At 43.0% G+C, this 18,292-nt stretch overlaps 5 long non-coding RNA genes across 5 annotated transcripts; all 5 read right to left on the bottom strand.

The window, feature by feature from the left end:
- Positions 1-536: 536 nt before the first annotated feature.
- On the bottom strand, positions 537-1,963 carry LOC136179081 (uncharacterized). The gene is made up of 2 exons (XR_010666360.1): positions 1,738-1,963; positions 537-1,079 (listed from the first exon to the last, which is right to left on the bottom strand). It is a non-coding gene; the product is annotated as an uncharacterized lncRNA (long non-coding RNA).
- A 1,565-nt stretch (positions 1,964-3,528) lies between these two features.
- On the bottom strand, positions 3,529-4,782 carry LOC136178898 (uncharacterized). Its single transcript, XR_010666201.1, has 2 exons — positions 4,730-4,782; positions 3,529-4,071 (listed from the first exon to the last, which is right to left on the bottom strand). It is a non-coding gene; the product is annotated as an uncharacterized lncRNA (long non-coding RNA).
- A 1,722-nt stretch (positions 4,783-6,504) lies between these two features.
- On the bottom strand, positions 6,505-10,912 carry LOC136179079 (uncharacterized). Its single transcript, XR_010666358.1, has 2 exons — positions 7,705-10,912; positions 6,505-7,047 (listed from the first exon to the last, which is right to left on the bottom strand). It is a non-coding gene; the product is annotated as an uncharacterized lncRNA (long non-coding RNA).
- Positions 10,913-12,459: 1,547 nt separating this feature from the next.
- Positions 12,460-14,795, bottom strand: LOC136179078 (uncharacterized). The gene is made up of 2 exons (XR_010666357.1): positions 13,674-14,795; positions 12,460-13,013 (listed from the first exon to the last, which is right to left on the bottom strand). It is a non-coding gene; the product is annotated as an uncharacterized lncRNA (long non-coding RNA).
- A 1,173-nt stretch (positions 14,796-15,968) lies between these two features.
- LOC136178897 (uncharacterized) lies at positions 15,969-17,370 on the bottom strand. The gene is made up of 2 exons (XR_010666200.1): positions 17,184-17,370; positions 15,969-16,522 (listed from the first exon to the last, which is right to left on the bottom strand). It is a non-coding gene; the product is annotated as an uncharacterized lncRNA (long non-coding RNA).
- Between the last annotated feature and the right edge of the window lie 922 nt (positions 17,371-18,292).

Raw genomic sequence — 18,292 nt, 5'->3', positions numbered from 1 at the left:
CACTGCCTCAGGAGACCACTTTGTGAAGGTGCCTCTGAATCTGTGGCTTGTACTTTGGGTTAAGAAGGAGCAGGTTGTGATCAGACTTCCCTAGTGGTGGTCGAGGGACGGCAGTGTAAGCTTCCAAGTCCTAGTTAAACTAATACAGCCTAACATGACAATCCCCCTCCAACTCCTTGTAGGCTGCAATGGTCACTTTTTCTTACACTTGTTTAGGGAGAGAAACGCTATAGCTGTAAAATACAGCTTTTTATCTTGTAGCATGTCTTTCACATTGGCTCTTTATTCATCTGGTGCTGATTCTGTTTTTGCTCATTCATATTATCTCCATCAGTTTAGCCAAATTAGAAATGATCTTGTGTCACCTTACCTGGATACTGACTATGACCATTCCACTGGAGCCTCCTATGGTACAGTAAATGGGGTGAAATGTGGTCTTTAAAAAGAGTAAAGAATTGATGAATATGGACACGTTTGCTTTGGCCTGTCGGGGTGAGAGACAGTAGGCCTAGTCAAAAAGATGTAAAACAATGATGTGCTGGTGCGACACACATTTATTGATAGTCACATTGCATCACATTAAACCCCACTTGAAAAGAAATGAAAGAATAAAGCTGTCCCAAAACAAAACGTCTATGCTAAAAGAGAGGAATACAAGTCAGATAAAACATGGGAGAGTTAAAAGTGCAGCACTTAAAACGTATGAGCCGAAAAGTCAGTTCCAACAAACTAAAAGAGTGAGGGAATTGTCCCGATCGCCTGCTGCTTCCCTCGCAGAGTCTCCTCTAGTGGCTCGACACGTACACACGCTGCAGGACGGGCACTGCCGAAACAAGAAAATACCGGCAGTATTGTGCCTACACACACAGCAACGCCGTACTCCTAAAAGCAGAGTGTTACTACTGTCCCAAAGGGATAGGCTACTTACGCGGCTTGCGGAGCTCCTCACTCTGCCGCTGCGTGTATTGCGCGTCGTAACACTCTCTCTTCGGTGTCGACTGGCTGGCTCTCTGTCTCGGCGTCTCTGTGTTCACCCTCCCCTTGGCCGCTGATTGGACATCGCGGCTCTGCTCTTGCTCCTCATTGAGCAGAAAAAGTGTCAATGAAATAAAAGAAAGCTGCACATGAGCAGCTAATCTGTCATCACTCACACGCACCAAGGCACAAAGTGAACTCATTGTAAAAACATGCACATCGGGCAATCGATAAGAAAATCCTAAATATCACAACATGAATTAAAGGCAAAATATATATTAAAAAAAAAAGAAACATGCGGAAAAGATTGTCAATATATGAATGATAAAAGCAAAAACAAATAAAAAATCACGCAGTGCCGAGTGAGGTGTCTTGCTGAGGGACACTACGGCTGTCGAGCTCTCAACCTTGATGTTGAGAGTCGAGCGCCCTACCTACCCAGCCACGGCCGCCCCGGCGAAATTGACAACGTCGACAATAAATTTATCTTTTCAATTTGTACTATTTGACAAAAACGCCAAGAATTACAGTCAACGTTGCCACAAAAAACATTTGTATACTAAAACAAACACTTGAGCTGTGAACAAATGCAAATAACCTCAGCATTCATTGAAAATAACTCCTTTTCAGTTTCTACGGAAACAGCCATAGGCTACATGAAGCTAGCCTGCTAGCAGTTAGCCTACATTCTAGGAAGCCTTTGTCCACACAGCTAACAGCAAAACAGAAGTAGCTCACTTAAAAGTGAAAAAGCTTACTTACAATATTAATGCAGCTAGTCCAGACAGTCCTGTTCATCGTCCTCATTAACTCCCATAAAAAAAAAAAGTTTTTAAAAAAGGTGTCCCGATCGTCCAATAGGCCTTAGTCCTGACATGAGACCTCCACCAATCAAACGCAGGAAAACATCAAAGTTCAACCATCATCTTGAAATAAGATATAAAGAGATATAAAGATATAAAGAGAAACTCATTTCAGACACTTGCGATTCCATTTGAGCTTTCATTGAAATCACAATGAGCTCTTCATGAGGACAGTTCTTTAAACTGTATGTTTGCTGAGATAGGATGCGTGAAGTCAGCAGCAACAAAAAAATGATTTTGAATGGTAAGGTCTCCATCTACTGGTATTCCTTTGAACAGCAACAGAGACACATTTAGTCATGTCCAGTTTATTTATATAGTACGTTTGAAACCGCTTCACCAAGTGCTTTACAGAAAATGAATGAAAACACCAACAAAGAAAGACATTTAAGATGAGGGAAAACAATAATAAAAAACCTGTGTACATATATATATATAAATAGAGAGAGAGAGAGAGAGAGAGAGAAATGTATGTTTGCTGAGATAGGATGCATGAAGTCAGCAGCAACAAAAATGTGATTTTGAATGGTAAGGTCTCCATCTACTGGTATTCCTTTGAACAGCAACAAAGGAATTCTTCTGATTTGAGTGATCTCACATGAAGTAGTGCCAACTTAATCGGTGTATCTGGGATGGAAGAGGTGTTTGGGGGGTTAGAGTCGTCAGGGGAGGTGGGGGTGTGAAGAGAGGTGCTGGGGGGGGGGCAGACACTAGCTGCAGTGGCCTGCTGGTCAAAGCTGTTAAAAAAACAGGTTGAGCTGGTTTGCTCTCACAGGGTCCCCATCTTCTGTGTTGTTACCTTTCTTCTTGCAGCCTGTGATGGTTTTCACGCCCTCCCAGACCTCTCTCGTGTTGTTGTTCCGCAGCTTCTTCTCCACCTTCCTTCTGTACTCCTCCTTTGCCTCTCTGAGCCGGACCTTGAGTTCCCCCTGCACGCGCTTCAGCTCTGCCTGCTCTCCTTCCTTGAATGCCCTCGACATTAATCCAGGGCTCGTTGTTCGGGAAGCAGCGCACAGTTTTTGTGGGAACTACAACATCCATACAGAAGTTCATGTAGTCAGTTGTGCAGTGTGTGAGACCCCCTCAATGTCCTCACCGTGTGGCTCTTGCAGGGTGCTCCAGTCAGTCCACTCAAAACACTCTCTTAGTGTCTCCACTGCCTCAGGAGACCACTTTGTGAAGGTGCCTCTGAATCTGTGGCTTGTACTTTGGGTTAAGAAGGAGCAGGTTGTGATCAGACTTCCCTAGTGGTGGTCGAGGGACGGCAGTGTAAGCTTCCAAGTCCTAGTTAAACTAATACAGCCTAACATGACAATCCCCCTCCAACTCCTTGTAGGCTGCAATGGTCACTTTTTCTTACACTTGTTTAGGGAGAGAAACGCTATAGCTGTAAAATACAGCTTTTTATCTTGTAGCATGTCTTTCACATTGGCTCTTTATTCATCTGGTGCTGATTCTGTTTTTGCTCATTCATATTATCTCCATCAGTTTAGCCAAATTAGAAATGATCTTGTGTCACCTTACCTGGATACTGACTATGACCATTCCACTGGAGCCTCCTATGGTACAGTAAATGGGGTGAAATGTGGTCTTTAAAAAGAGTAAAGAATTGATGAATATGGACACGTTTGCTTTGGCCTGTCGGGGTGAGAGACAGTAGGCCTAGTCAAAAAGATGTAAAACAATGATGTGCTGGTGCGACACACATTTATTGATAGTCACATTGCATCACATTAAACCCCACTTGAAAAGAAATGAAAGAATAAAGCTGTCCCAAAACAAAACGTCTATGCTAAAAGAGAGGAATACAAGTCAGATAAAACATGGGAGAGTTAAAAGTGCAGCACTTAAAACGTATGAGCCGAAAAGTCAGTTCCAACAAACTAAAAGAGTGAGGGAATTGTCCCGATCGCCTGCTGCTTCCCTCGCAGAGTCTCCTCTAGTGGCTCGACACGTACACACGCTGCAGGACGGGCACTGCCGAAACAAGAAAATACCGGCAGTATTGTGCCTACACACACAGCAACGCCGTACTCCTAAAAGCAGAGTGTTACTACTGTCCCAAAGGGATAGGCTACTTACGCGGCTTGCGGAGCTCCTCACTCTGCCGCTGCGTGTATTGCGCGTCGTAACACTCTCTCTTCGGTGTCGACTGGCTGGCTCTCTGTCTCGGCGTCTCTGTGTTCACCCTCCCCTTGGCCGCTGATTGGACATCGCGGCTCTGCTCTTGCTCCTCATTGAGCAGAAAAAGTGTCAATGAAATAAAAGAAAGCTGCACATGAGCAGCTAATCTGTCATCACTCACACGCACCAAGGCACAAAGTGAACTCATTGTAAAAACATGCACATCGGGCAATCGATAAGAAAATCCTAAATATCACAACATGAATTAAAGGCAAAATATATATTAAAAAAAAAAGAAACATGCGGAAAAGATTGTCAATATATGAATGATAAAAGCAAAAACAAATAAAAAATCACGCAGTGCCGAGTGAGGTGTCTTGCTGAGGGACACTACGGCTGTCGATCTCTCAACCTTGATGTTGAGGGTCGAGCGCCCTACCTACCCAGCCACGGCCGCCCCGGCGAAATTGACAACGTCGACAATAAATTTATCTTTTCAATTTGTACTATTTGACAAAAACGCCAAGAATTACAGTCAACGTTGCCACAAAAAACATTTGTATACTAAAACAAACACTTGAGCTGTGAACAAATGCAAATAACCTCAGCATTCATTGAAAATAACTCCTTTTCAGTTTCTACGGAAACAGCCATAGGCTACATGAAGCTAGCCTGCTAGCAGTTAGCCTACATTCTAGGAAGCCTTTGTCCACACAGCTAACAGCAAAACAGAAGTAGCTCACTTAAAAGTGAAAAAGCTTACTTACAATATTAATGCAGCTAGTCCAGACAGTCCTGTTCATCGTCCTCATTAACTCCCATAAAAAAAAAAGTTTTTAAAAAAGGTGTCCCGATCGTCCAATAGGCCTTAGTCCTGACATGAGACCTCCACCAATCAAACGCAGGAACACATCAAAGTTCAACCATCATCTTGAAATAAGATATAAAGAGATATAAAGATATAAAGAGAAACTCATTTCAGACACTTGCGATTCCATTTGAGCTTCATTGAAATCACAATGAGCTCTTCATGAGGACAGTTCTTTAAACTGTATGTTTGCTGACATAGGATGCGTGAAGTCAGCAGCAACAAAAAAATGATTTTGAATGGTAAGGTCTCCATCTACTAGTATTCCTTTGAACAGCAACAGAGACACATTTAGTCAAGTCCAGTTTATTTATATAGTACGTTTGAAACCGCTTCACCAAGTGCTTTACAGAAAATGAATGAAAACACCAACAAAGAAAGACATTTAAGATGAGGGAAAACAATAATAAAAACCTGTGTACATATATATATATAAATAGAGAGAGAGAGAGATGTATGTTTGCTGAGATAGGATGCATGAAGTCAGCAGCAACAAAAATGTGATTTTGAATGGTAAGGTCTCCATCTACTGGTATTCCTTTGAACAGCAACAAAGGAATTCTTCTGATTTGAGTGATCTCACATGAAGTAGTGCCAACTTAATCGGTGTATCTGGGATGGAAGAGGTGTTTGGGGGGTTAGAGTCGTCAGGGGAGGTGGGGGTGTGAAGAGAGGTGCTGGGGGGGGGCAGACACTAGCTGCAGTGGCCTGCTGGTCAAAGCTGTTAAAAAAACAGGTTGAGCTGGTTTGCTCTCACAGGGTCCCCATCTTCTGTGTTGTTACCTTTCTTCTTGCAGCCTGTGATGGTTTTCACGCCCTCCCAGACCTCTCTCGTGTTGTTGTTCCGCAGCTTCTTCTCCACCTTCCTTCTGTACTCCTCCTTTGCCTCTCTGAGCCGGACCTTGAGTTCCCCCTGCACGCGCTTCAGCTCTGCCTGCTCTCCTTCCTTGAATGCCCTCGACATTAATCCAGGGCTCGTTGTTCGGGAAGCAGCGCACAGTTTTTGTGGGAACTACAACATCCATACAGAAGTTCATGTAGTCAGTTGTGCAGTGTGTGAGACCCCCTCAATGTCCTCACCGTGTGGCTCTTGCAGGGTGCTCCAGTCAGTCCACTCAAAACACTCTCTTAGTGTCTCCACTGCCTCAGGAGACCACTTTGTGAAGGTGCCTCTGAATCTGTGGCTTGTACTTTGGGTTAAGAAGGAGCAGGTTGTGATCAGACTTCCCTAGTGGTGGTCGAGGGACGGCAGTGTAAGCTTCCAAGTCCTAGTTAAACTAATACAGCCTAACATGACAATCCCCCTCCAACTCCTTGTAGGCTGCAATGGTCACTTTTTCTTACACTTGTTTAGGGAGAGAAACGCTATAGCTGTAAAATACAGCTTTTTATCTTGTAGCATGTCTTTCACATTGGCTCTTTATTCATCTGGTGCTGATTCTGTTTTTGCTCATTCATATTATCTCCATCAGTTTAGCCAAATTAGAAATGATCTTGTGTCACCTTACCTGGATACTGACTATGACCATTCCACTGGAGCCTCCTATGGTACAGTAAATGGGGTGAAATGTGGTCTTTAAAAAGAGTAAAGAATTGATGAATATGGACACGTTTGCTTTGGCCTGTCGGGGTGAGAGACAGTAGGCCTAGTCAAAAAGATGTAAAACAATGATGTGCTGGTGCGACACACATTTATTGATAGTCACATTGCATCACATTAAACCCCACTTGAAAAGAAATGAAAGAATAAAGCTGTCCCAAAACAAAACGTCTATGCTAAAAGAGAGGAATACAAGTCAGATAAAACATGGGAGAGTTAAAAGTGCAGCACTTAAAACGTATGAGCCTAAAAGTCAGTTCCAACAAACTAAAAGAGTGAGGGAATTGTCCCGATCGCCTGCTGCTTCCCTCGCAGAGTCTCCTCTAGTGGCTCGACACGTACACACGCTGCAGGACGGGCACTGCCGAAACAAGAAAATACCGGCAGTATTGTGCCTACACACACAGCAACGCCGTACTCCTAAAAGCAGAGTGTTACTACTGTCCCAAAGGGATAGGCTACTTACGCGGCTTGCGGAGCTCCTCACTCTGCCGCTGCGTGTATTGCGCGTCGTAACACTCTCTCTTCGGTGTCGACTGGCTGGCTCTCTGTCTCGGCGTCTCTGTGTTCACCCTCCCCTTGGCCGCTGATTGGACATCGCGGCTCTGCTCTTGCTCCTCATTGAGCAGAAAAAGTGTCAATGAAATAAAAGAAAGCTGCACATGAGCAGCTAATCTGTCATCACTCACACGCACCAAGGCACAAAGTGAACTCATTGTAAAAACATGCACATCGGGCAATCGATAAGAAAATCCTAAATATCACAACATGAATTAAAGGCAAAATATATATAAAAAAAAAAGAAACATGCGGAAAAGATTGTCAATATATGAATGATAAAAGCAAAAACAAATAAAAAATCACGCAGTGCCGAGTGAGGTGTCTTGCTGAGGGACACTACGGCTGTCGATCTCTCAACCTTGATGTTGAGAGTCGAGCGCCCTACCTACCCAGCCACGGCCGCCCCGGCGAAATTGACAACGTCGACAATAAATTTATCTTTTCAATTTGTACTATTTGACAAAAACGCCAAGAATTACAGTCAACGTTGCCACAAAAAGCATTTGTATACTAAAACAAACACTTGAGCTGTGAACAAATGCAAATAACCTCAGCATTCATTGAAAATAACTCCTTTTCAGTTTCTACGGAAACAGCCATAGGCTACATGAAGCTAGCCTGCTAGCAGTTAGCCTACATTCTAGGAAGCCTTTGTCCACACAGCTAACAGCAAAACAGAAGTAGCTCACTTAAAAGTGAAAAAGCTTACTTACAATATTAATGCAGCTAGTCCAGACAGTCCTGTTCATCGTCCTCATTAACTCCCATAAAAAAAAAAAGTTTTTAAAAAAGGTGTCCCGATCGTCCAATAGGCCTTAGTCCTGACATGAGACCTCCACCAATCAAACGCAGGAAAACATCAAAGTTCAACCATCATCTTGAAATAAGATATAAAGAGATATAAAGATATAAAGAGAAACTCATTTCAGACACTTGCGATTCCATTTGAGCTTCATTGAAATCACAATGAGCTCTTCATGAGGACAGTTCTTTAAACTGTATGTTTGCTGACATAGGATGCGTGAAGTCAGCAGCAACAAAAAAATGATTTTGAATGGTAAGGTCTCCATCTACTAGTATTCCTTTGAACAGCAACAGAGACACATTTAGTCAAGTCCAGTTTATTTATATAGTACGTTTGAAACCGCTTCACCAAGTGCTTTACAGAAAATGAATGAAAACACCAACAAAGAAAGACATTTAAGATGAGGGAAAACAATAATAAAAACCTGTGTACATATATATATATAAATAGAGAGAGAGAGAGAGAAATGTATGTTTGCTGAGATAGGATGCATGAAGTCAGCAGCAACAAAAATGTGATTTTGAATGGTAAGGTCTCCATCTACTGGTATTCCTTTGAACAGCAACAAAGGAATTCTTCTGATTTGAGTGATCTCACATGAAGTAGTGCCAACTTAATCGGTGTATCTGGGATGGAAGAGGTGTTTGGGGGGTTAGAGTCGTCAGGGGAGGTGGGGGTGTGAAGAGAGGTGCTGGGGGGGGGCAGACACTAGCTGCAGTGGCCTGCTGGTCAAAGCTGTTAAAAAAACAGGTTGAGCTGGTTTGCTCTCACAGGGTCCCCATCTTCTGTGTTGTTACCTTTCTTCTTGCAGCCTGTGATGGTTTTCACGCCCTCCCAGACCTCTCTCGTGTTGTTGTTCCGCAGCTTCTTCTCCACCTTCCTTCTGTACTCCTCCTTTGCCTCTCTGAGCCGGACCTTGAGTTCCCCCTGCACGCGCTTCAGCTCTGCCTGCTCTCCTTCCTTGAATGCCCTCGACATTAATCCAGGGCTCGTTGTTCGGGAAGCAGCGCACAGTTTTTGTGGGAACTACAACATCCATACAGAAGTTCATGTAGTCAGTTGTGCAGTGTGTGAGACCCCCTCAATGTCCTCACCGTGTGGCTCTTGCAGGGTGCTCCAGTCAGTCCACTCAAAACACTCTCTTAGTGTCTCCACTGCCTCAGGAGACCACTTTGTGAAGGTGCCTCTGAATCTGTGGCTTGTACTTTGGGTTAAGAAGGAGCAGGTTGTGATCAGACTTCCCTAGTGGTGGTCGAGGGACGGCAGTGTAAGCTTCCAAGTCCTAGTTAAACTAATACAGCCTAACATGACAATCCCCCTCCAACTCCTTGTAGGCTGCAATGGTCACTTTTTCTTACACTTGTTTAGGGAGAGAAACGCTATAGCTGTAAAATACAGCTTTTTATCTTGTAGCATGTCTTTCACATTGGCTCTTTATTCATCTGGTGCTGATTCTGTTTTTGCTCATTCATATTATCTCCATCAGTTTAGCCAAATTAGAAATGATCTTGTGTCACCTTACCTGGATACTGACTATGACCATTCCACTGGAGCCTCCTATGGTACAGTAAATGGGGTGAAATGTGGTCTTTAAAAAGAGTAAAGAATTGATGAATATGGACACGTTTGCTTTGGCCTGTCGGGGTGAGAGACAGTAGGCCTAGTCAAAAAGATGTAAAACAATGATGTGCTGGTGCGACACACATTTATTGATAGTCACATTGCATCACATTAAACCCCACTTGAAAAGAAATGAAAGAATAAAGCTGTCCCAAAACAAAACGTCTATGCTAAAAGAGAGGAATACAAGTCAGATAAAACATGGGAGAGTTAAAAGTGCAGCACTTAAAACGTATGAGCCTAAAAGTCAGTTCCAACAAACTAAAAGAGTGAGGGAATTGTCCCGATCGCCTGCTGCTTCCCTCGCAGAGTCTCCTCTAGTGGCTCGACACGTACACACGCTGCAGGACGGGCACTGCCGAAACAAGAAAATACCGGCAGTATTGTGCCTACACACACAGCAACGCCGTACTCCTAAAAGCAGAGTGTTACTACTGTCCCAAAGGGATAGGCTACTTACGCGGCTTGCGGAGCTCCTCACTCTGCCGCTGCGTGTATTGCGCGTCGTAACACTCTCTCTTCGGTGTCGACTGGCTGGCTCTCTGTCTCGGCGTCTCTGTGTTCACCCTCCCCTTGGCCGCTGATTGGACATCGCGGCTCTGCTCTTGCTCCTCATTGAGCAGAAAAAGTGTCAATGAAATAAAAGAAAGCTGCACATGAGCAGCTAATCTGTCATCACTCACACGCACCAAGGCACAAAGTGAACTCATTGTAAAAACATGCACATCGGGCAATCGATAAGAAAATCCTAAATATCACAACATGAATTAAAGGCAAAATATATATAAAAAAAAAAGAAACATGCGGAAAAGATTGTCAATATATGAATGATAAAAGCAAAAACAAATAAAAAATCACGCAGTGCCGAGTGAGGTGTCTTGCTGAGGGACACTACGGCTGTCGATCTCTCAACCTTGATGTTGAGAGTCGAGCGCCCTACCTACCCAGCCACGGCCGCCCCGGCGAAATTGACAACGTCGACAATAAATTTATCTTTTCAATTTGTACTATTTGACAAAAACGCCAAGAATTACAGTCAACGTTGCCACAAAAAACATTTGTATACTAAAACAAACACTTGAGCTGTGAACAAATGCAAATAACCTCAGCATTCATTGAAAATAACTCCTTTTCAGTTTCTACGGAAACAGCCATAGGCTACATGAAGCTAGCCTGCTAGCAGTTAGCCTACATTCTAGGAAGCCTTTGTCCACACAGCTAACAGCAAAACAGAAGTAGCTCACTTAAAAGTGAAAAAGCTTACTTACAATATTAATGCAGCTAGTCCAGACAGTCCTGTTCATCGTCCTCATTAACTCCCATAAAAAAAAAAAAGTTTTTAAAAAAGGTGTCCCGATCGTCCAATAGGCCTTAGTCCTGACATGAGACCTCCACCAATCAAACGCAGGAAAACATCAAAGTTCAACCATCATCTTGAAATAAGATATAAAGAGATATAAAGATATAAAGAGAAACTCATTTCAGACACTTGCGATTCCATTTGAGCTTCATTGAAATCACAATGAGCTCTTCATGAGGACAGTTCTTTAAACTGTATGTTTGCTGAGATAGGATGCGTGAAGTCAGCAGCAACAAAAAAATGATTTTGAATGGTAAGGTCTCCATCTACTAGTATTCCTTTGAACAGCAACAGAGACACATTTAGTCAAGTCCAGTTTATTTATATAGTACGTTTGAAACCGCTTCACCAAGTGCTTTACAGAAAATGAATGAAAACACCAACAAAGAAAGACATTTAAGATGAGGGAAAACAATAATAAAAACCTGTGTACATATATATATATAAATAGAGAGAGAGAGAGATGTATGTTTGCTGAGATAGGATGCATGAAGTCAGCAGCAACAAAAATGTGATTTTGAATGGTAAGGTCTCCATCTACTGGTATTCCTTTGAACAGCAACAAAGGAATTCTTCTGATTTGAGTGATCTCACATGAAGTAGTGCCAACTTAATCGGTGTATCTGGGATGGAAGAGGTGTTTGGGGGGTTAGAGTCGTCAGGGGAGGTGGGGGTGTGAAGAGAGGTGCTGGGGGGGGGGCAGACACTAGCTGCAGTGGCCTGCTGGTCAAAGCTGTTAAAAAAACAGGTTGAGCTGGTTTGCTCTCACAGGGTCCCCATCTTCTGTGTTGTTACCTTTCTTCTTGCAGCCTGTGATGGTTTTCACGCCCTCCCAGACCTCTCTCGTGTTGTTGTTCCGCAGCTTCTTCTCCACCTTCCTTCTGTACTCCTCCTTTGCCTCTCTGAGCCGGACCTTGAGTTCCCCCTGCACGCGCTTCAGCTCTGCCTGCTCTCCTTCCTTGAATGCCCTCGACATTAATCCAGGGCTCGTTGTTCGGGAAGCAGCGCACAGTTTTTGTGGGAACTACAACATCCATACAGAAGTTCATGTAGTCAGTTGTGCAGTGTGTGAGACCCCCTCAATGTCCTCACCGTGTGGCTCTTGCAGGGTGCTCCAGTCAGTCCACTCAAAACACTCTCTTAGTGTCTCCACTGCCTCAGGAGACCACTTTGTGAAGGTGCCTCTGAATCTGTGGCTTGTACTTTGGGTTAAGAAGGAGCAGGTTGTGATCAGACTTCCCTAGTGGTGGTCGAGGGACGGCAGTGTAAGCTTCCAAGTCCTAGTTAAACTAATACAGCCTAACATGACAATCCCCCTCCAACTCCTTGTAGGCTGCAATGGTCACTTTTTCTTACACTTGTTTAGGGAGAGAAACGCTATAGCTGTAAAATACAGCTTTTTATCTTGTAGCATGTCTTTCACATTGGCTCTTTATTCATCTGGTGCTGATTCTGTTTTTGCTCATTCATATTATCTCCATCAGTTTAGCCAAATTAGAAATGATCTTGTGTCACCTTACCTGGATACTGACTATGACCATTCCACTGGAGCCTCCTATGGTACAGTAAATGGGGTGAAATGTGGTCTTTAAAAAGAGTAAAGAATTGATGAATATGGACACGTTTGCTTTGGCCTGTCGGGGTGAGAGACAGTAGGCCTAGTCAAAAAGATGTAAAACAATGATGTGCTGGTGCGACACACATTTATTGATAGTTACATTGCATCACATTAAACCCCACTTGAAAAGAAATGAAAGAATAAAGCTGTCCCAAAACAAAACGTCTATGCTAAAAGAGAGGAATACAAGTCAGATAAAACATGGGAGAGTTAAAAGTGCAGCACTTAAAACGTATGAGCCTAAAAGTCACTCAGTCAGTTCCAACAAACTAAAAGAGTGAGGGAATTGTCCCGATCGCCTGCTGCTTCCCTCGCAGAGTCTCCTCTAGTGGCTCGACACGTACACACGCTGCAGGACGGGCACTGCCGAAACAAGAAAATACCGGCAGTATTGTGCCTACACACACAGCAACGCCGTACTCCTAAAAGCAGAGTGTTACTACTGTCCCAAAGGGATAGGCTACTTACGCGGCTTGCGGAGCTCCTCACTCTGCCGCTGCGTGTATTGCGCGTCGTAACACTCTCTCTTCGGTGTCGACTGGCTGGCTCTCTGTCTCGGCGTCTCTGTGTTCACCCTCCCCTTGGCCGCTGATTGGACATCGCGGCTCTGCTCTTGCTCCTCATTGAGCAGAAAAAGTGTCAATGAAATAAAAGAAAGCTGCACATGAGCAGCTAATCTGTCATCACTCACACGCACCAAGGCACAAAGTGAACTCATTGTAAAAACATGCACATCGGCAATCGATAAGAAAATCCTAAATATCACAACATGAATTAAAGGCAAAATATATTAAAAAAAAAAAAAAAGAAACATGCGGAAAAGATTGTCAATATATGAATGATAAAAGCAAAAACAAATAAAAAATCACGCAGTGCCGAGTGAGGTGTCTTGCTGAGGGACACTACGGCTGTCGATCTCTCAACCTTGATGTTGAGAGTCGAGCGCCCTACCTACCCAGCCACGGCCGCCCCGGCGAAATTGGCAACATCGACAATAAATTTATCTTTTCAATTTGTACTATTTGACAAAAACGCCAAGAATTACAGTCAACGTTGCCACAAAAAGCATTTGTAAACTAAAACAAACACTTGAGCTGTGAACAAATGCAAATAACCTCAGCATTCATTGAAAATAACTCCTTTTCAGTTTCTACGGAAACAGCCATAGGCTACATGAAGCTAGCCTGCTAGCAGTTAGCCTACATTCTAGGAAGCCTTTGTCCACACAGCTAACAGCAAAACAGAAGTAGCTCACTTAAAAGTGAAAAAGCTTACTTACAATATTAATGCAGCTAGTCCAGACAGTCCTGTTCATCGTCCTCATTAACTCCCATAAAAAAAAAAAAAAGTTTTTAAAAAAGGTGTCCCGATCGTCCAATAGGCCTTAGTCCTGACATGAGACCTCCACCAATCAAACGCAGGAACACATCCAAGTTCAACCATCATCTTGAAATAAAAGTAACAAAAAAAAAGAGTCCATAAAAGGCATGCAATAAACACTAAAGATGTGAAAAATGAATGAATAAAACGTGTAATAATGACAGTAAAGAGGGGGAGGGGGGCACATCATGATAAAAAATGTGCAGGAGACACAAAATGAACCCATAGATGCCAAACCAGCACAAAGACAGAATATGAACTTCAAAGTGACACAAAGCCGCTTCATTATGTTAGCCTGTGGAAAATGTATGTGCCTACTGGAAGTGACTGTTAGTGTTGCATACTAAGATGGTAATTAGCCTACAGAAAGTGATGTTTTGTAACACAAAAGGACCTTGACACTTGGTGAAACTGTCTTCACGGATGGAATTGTCCGTACCAGGTGTTTCCATTTTATCTGAGCATAGCCACATTGGGTGCGTCATCACTTGGTAACTATTAGTGTATAGAGTAGGCTACAGAGAGGGACGGTCCTTCTCTGAGATTTGCTGTCACTCGCACTCTGCAGCTCTGATCCTTCTACTTGCAAGGGAATAGTAAAGGACAAAATGTGACTGAATGACTCAAAGATCTCTTGTTCAAACTCTCTTTTTGATACTAAACAAAAAGTGATGCAAAACGACTACTCAAGACAAAAAGATTCATCCTAACTAACCTTTCCCTCCGAAGTTTCTGAACCTTGTTGTGAATATTCAAGCGAAAATCATGCTGCAGCAACTAGTTCATGGGGATAATAATAATGTTCCAGTGTTATTCTTATCAGTTAATCATTATTCTGACATCATATATATATATAAGCTATTGTTCCATGTGTAATGTAAATTTCTCTTCACTCGGTGTTGTAGGGAAAGTCCTTCTCATTATGACATGGAAGGTGGAGCGAATCAGCCGCCTCTAGCTACTCAGGTGAAGTGCATCAATCTCTAAGCTGCCCCTTTATTACAATCTGCCACTTCCACAAAATCTCATATGAGATGAGATGTGGCATTTATGGCATGCTAGAGTTATTAATGCAGCCTCCTTTGCATGGACTACAACAGATGTGATGCGGGACTTAAAATGCATGGTCCAAAGTGTTAAATGTCAGTATGTTACATTTTGAGCGTCACTGTATTGTTATTTTTTTCAAGAGAAAGTCATTTCAGACACTTGCGATTCCATTTGAGCTTTCATTGAAATCACAATGAGCTCTTCATGAGGACAGTTCTTTAAACTGTATGTTTGCTGACATAGGATGCGTGAAGTCAGCAGCAACAAAAAAATGATTTTGAATGGTAAGGTCTCCATCTACTGGTATTCCTTTGAACAGCAACAGAGACACATTTAGTCAAGTCCAGTTTATTTATATAGTACGTTTGAAACCGCTTCACCAAGTGCTTTACAGAAAATGAATGAAAACACCAACAAAGAAAGACATTTAAGATGAGGGAAAACAATAATAAAAAACCTGTGTACATATATATATATAAATAGAGAGAGAGAGAGATGTATGTTTGCTGAGATAGGATGCATGAAGTCAGCAGCAACAAAAATGTGATTTTGAATGGTAAGGTCTCCATCTACTGGTATTCCTTTGAACAGCAACAAAGGAATTCTTCTGATTTGAGTGATCTCACATGAAGTAGTGCCAACTTAATCGGTGTATCTGGGATGGAAGAGGTGTTTGGGGGGTTAGAGTCGTCAGGGGAGGTGGGGGTGTGAAGAGAGGTGCTGGGGGGGGGGGGGGCAGACACTAGCTGCAGTGGCCTGCTGGTCAAAGCTGTTAAAAAAAACAGGTTGAGCTGGTTTGCTCTCACAGGGTCCCCATCTTCTGTGTTGTTACCTTTCTTCTTGCAGCCTGTTTTGGTCTTTTTATCTTGTAGCATGTCTTTCACATTGGCTCTTTATTCATCTGGTGCTGATTCTGTTTTTGCTCATTCATATTATCTCCATCAGTTTAGCCAAATTAGAAATGATCTTGTGTCACCTTACCTGGATACTGACTATGACCATTCCACTGGAGCCTCCTATGGTACAGTAAATGGGGTGAAATGTGGTCTTTAAAAAGAGTAAAGAATTGATGAATATGGACACGTTTGCTTTGGCCTGTCGGGGTGAGAGACAGTAGGCCTAGTCAAAAAGATGTAAAACAATGATGTGCTGGTGCGACACACATTTATTGATAGTTACATTGCATCACATTAAACCCCACTTGAAAAGAAATGAAAGAATAAAGCTGTCCCAAAACAAAACGTCTATGCTAAAAGAGAGGAATACAAGTCAGATAAAACATGGGAGAGTTAAAAGTGCAGCACTTAAAACGTATGAGCCTAAAAGTCACTCAGTCAGTTCCAACAAACTAAAAGAGTGAGGGAATTGTCCCGATCGCCTGCTGCTTCCCTCGCAGAGTCTCCTCTAGTGGCTCGACACGTACACACGCTGCAGGACGGGCACTGCCGAAACAAGAAAATACCGGCAGTATTGTGCCTACACACACAGCAACGCCGTACTCCTAAAAGCAGAGTGTTACTACTGTCCCAAAGGGATAGGCTACTTACGCGGCTTGCGGAGCTCCTCACTCTGCCGCTGCGTGTATTGCGCGTCGTAACACTCTCTCTTCGGTGTCGACTGGCTGGCTCTCTGTCTCGGCGTCTCTGTGTTCACCCTCCCCTTGGCCGCTGATTGGACATCGCGGCTCTGCTCTTGCTCCTCATTGAGCAGAAAAAGTGTCAATGAAATAAAAGAAAGCTGCACATGAGCAGCTAATCTGTCATCACTCACACGCACCAAGGCACAAAGTGAACTCATTGTAAAAACATGCACATCGGCAATCGATAAGAAAATCCTAAATATCACAACATGAATTAAAGGCAAAATATATTAAAAAAAAAAAAAAAAGAAACATGCGGAAAAGATTGTCAATATATGAATGATAAAAGCAAAAACAAATAAAAAATCACGCAGTGCCGAGTGAGGTGTCTTGCTGAGGGACACTACGGCTGTCGATCTCTCAACCTTGATGTTGAGAGTCGAGCGCCCTACCTACCCAGCCACGGCCGCCCCGGCGAAATTGGCAACGTCGACAATAAATTTATCTTTTCAATTTGTACTATTTGACAAAAACGCCAAGAATTACAGTCAACGTTGCCACAAAAAGCATTTGTAAACTAAAACAAACACTTGAGCTGTGAACAAATGCAAATAACCTCAGCATTCATTGAAAATAACTCCTTTTCAGTTTCTACGGAAACAGCCATAGGCTACATGAAGCTAGCCTGCTAGCAGTTAGCCTACATTCTAGGAAGCCTTTGTCCACACAGCTAACAGCAAAACAGAAGTAGCTCACTTAAAAGTGAAAAAGCTTACTTACAATATTAATGCAGCTAGTCCAGACAGTCCTGTTCATCGTCCTCATTAACTCCCATAAAAAAAAAAAAGTTTTTAAAAAAGGTGTCCCGATCGTCCAATAGGCCTTAGTCCTGACATGAGACCTCCACCAATCAAACGCAGGAAAACATCCAAGTTCAACCATCATCTTGAAATAAGATATAAAGAGATATAAAGATATAAAGAGAAACTCATTTCAGACACTTGCGATTCCATTTGAGCTTCATTGAAATCACAATGAGCTCTTCATGAGGACAGTTCTTTAAACTGTATGTTTGCTGACATAGGATGCGTGAAGTCAGCAGCAACAAAAAAATGATTTTGAATGGTAAGGTCTCCATCTACTGGTATTCCTTTGAACAGCAACAGAGACACATTTAGTCAAGTCCAGTTTATTTATATAGTACGTTTGAAACCGCTTCACCAAGTGCTTTACAGAAAATGAATGAAAACACCAACAAAGAAAGACATTTAAGATGAGGGAAAACAATAATAAAAAACCTGTGTACATATATATATATAAATAGAGAGAGAGAGAGAGAGAGAAATGTATGTTTGCTGAGATAGGATGCATGAAGTCAGCAGCAACAAAAATGTGATTTTGAATGGTAAGGTCTCCATCTACTGGTATTCCTTTGAACAGCAACAAAGGAATTCTTCTGATTTGAGTGATCTCACATGAAGTAGTGCCAACTTAATCGGTGTATCTGGGATGGAAGAGGTGTTTGGGGGGTTAGAGTCGTCAGGGGAGGTGGGGGTGTGAAGAGAGGTGCTGGGGGGGGGCAGACACTAGCTGCAGTGGCCTGCTGGTCAAAGCTGTTAAAAAAACAGGTTGAGCTGGTTTGCTCTCACAGGGTCCCCATCTTCTGTGTTGTTACCTTTCTTCTTGCAGCCTGTGATGGTTTTCACGCCCTCCCAGACCTCTCTCGTGTTGTTGTTCTGCAGCTTCTTCTCCACCTTCCTTCTGTACTCCTCCTTTGCCTCTCTGAGCCGGACCTTGAGTTCCCCCTGCACGCGCTTCAGCTCTGCCTGCTCTCCTTCCTTGAATGCCCTCGACATTAATCCAGGGCTCGTTGTTCGGGAAGCAGCGCA

The sequence above is a fragment of the Labrus bergylta genome, chromosome 4, assembly GCF_963930695.1.
Source record: "Labrus bergylta chromosome 4, fLabBer1.1, whole genome shotgun sequence".
NCBI lineage: Eukaryota > Metazoa > Chordata > Actinopteri > Labriformes > Labridae > Labrus > Labrus bergylta.
The sequence above is the reverse complement of the archived record's forward strand: the minus strand, read 5'-3'. Positions and strand labels throughout refer to the sequence as shown.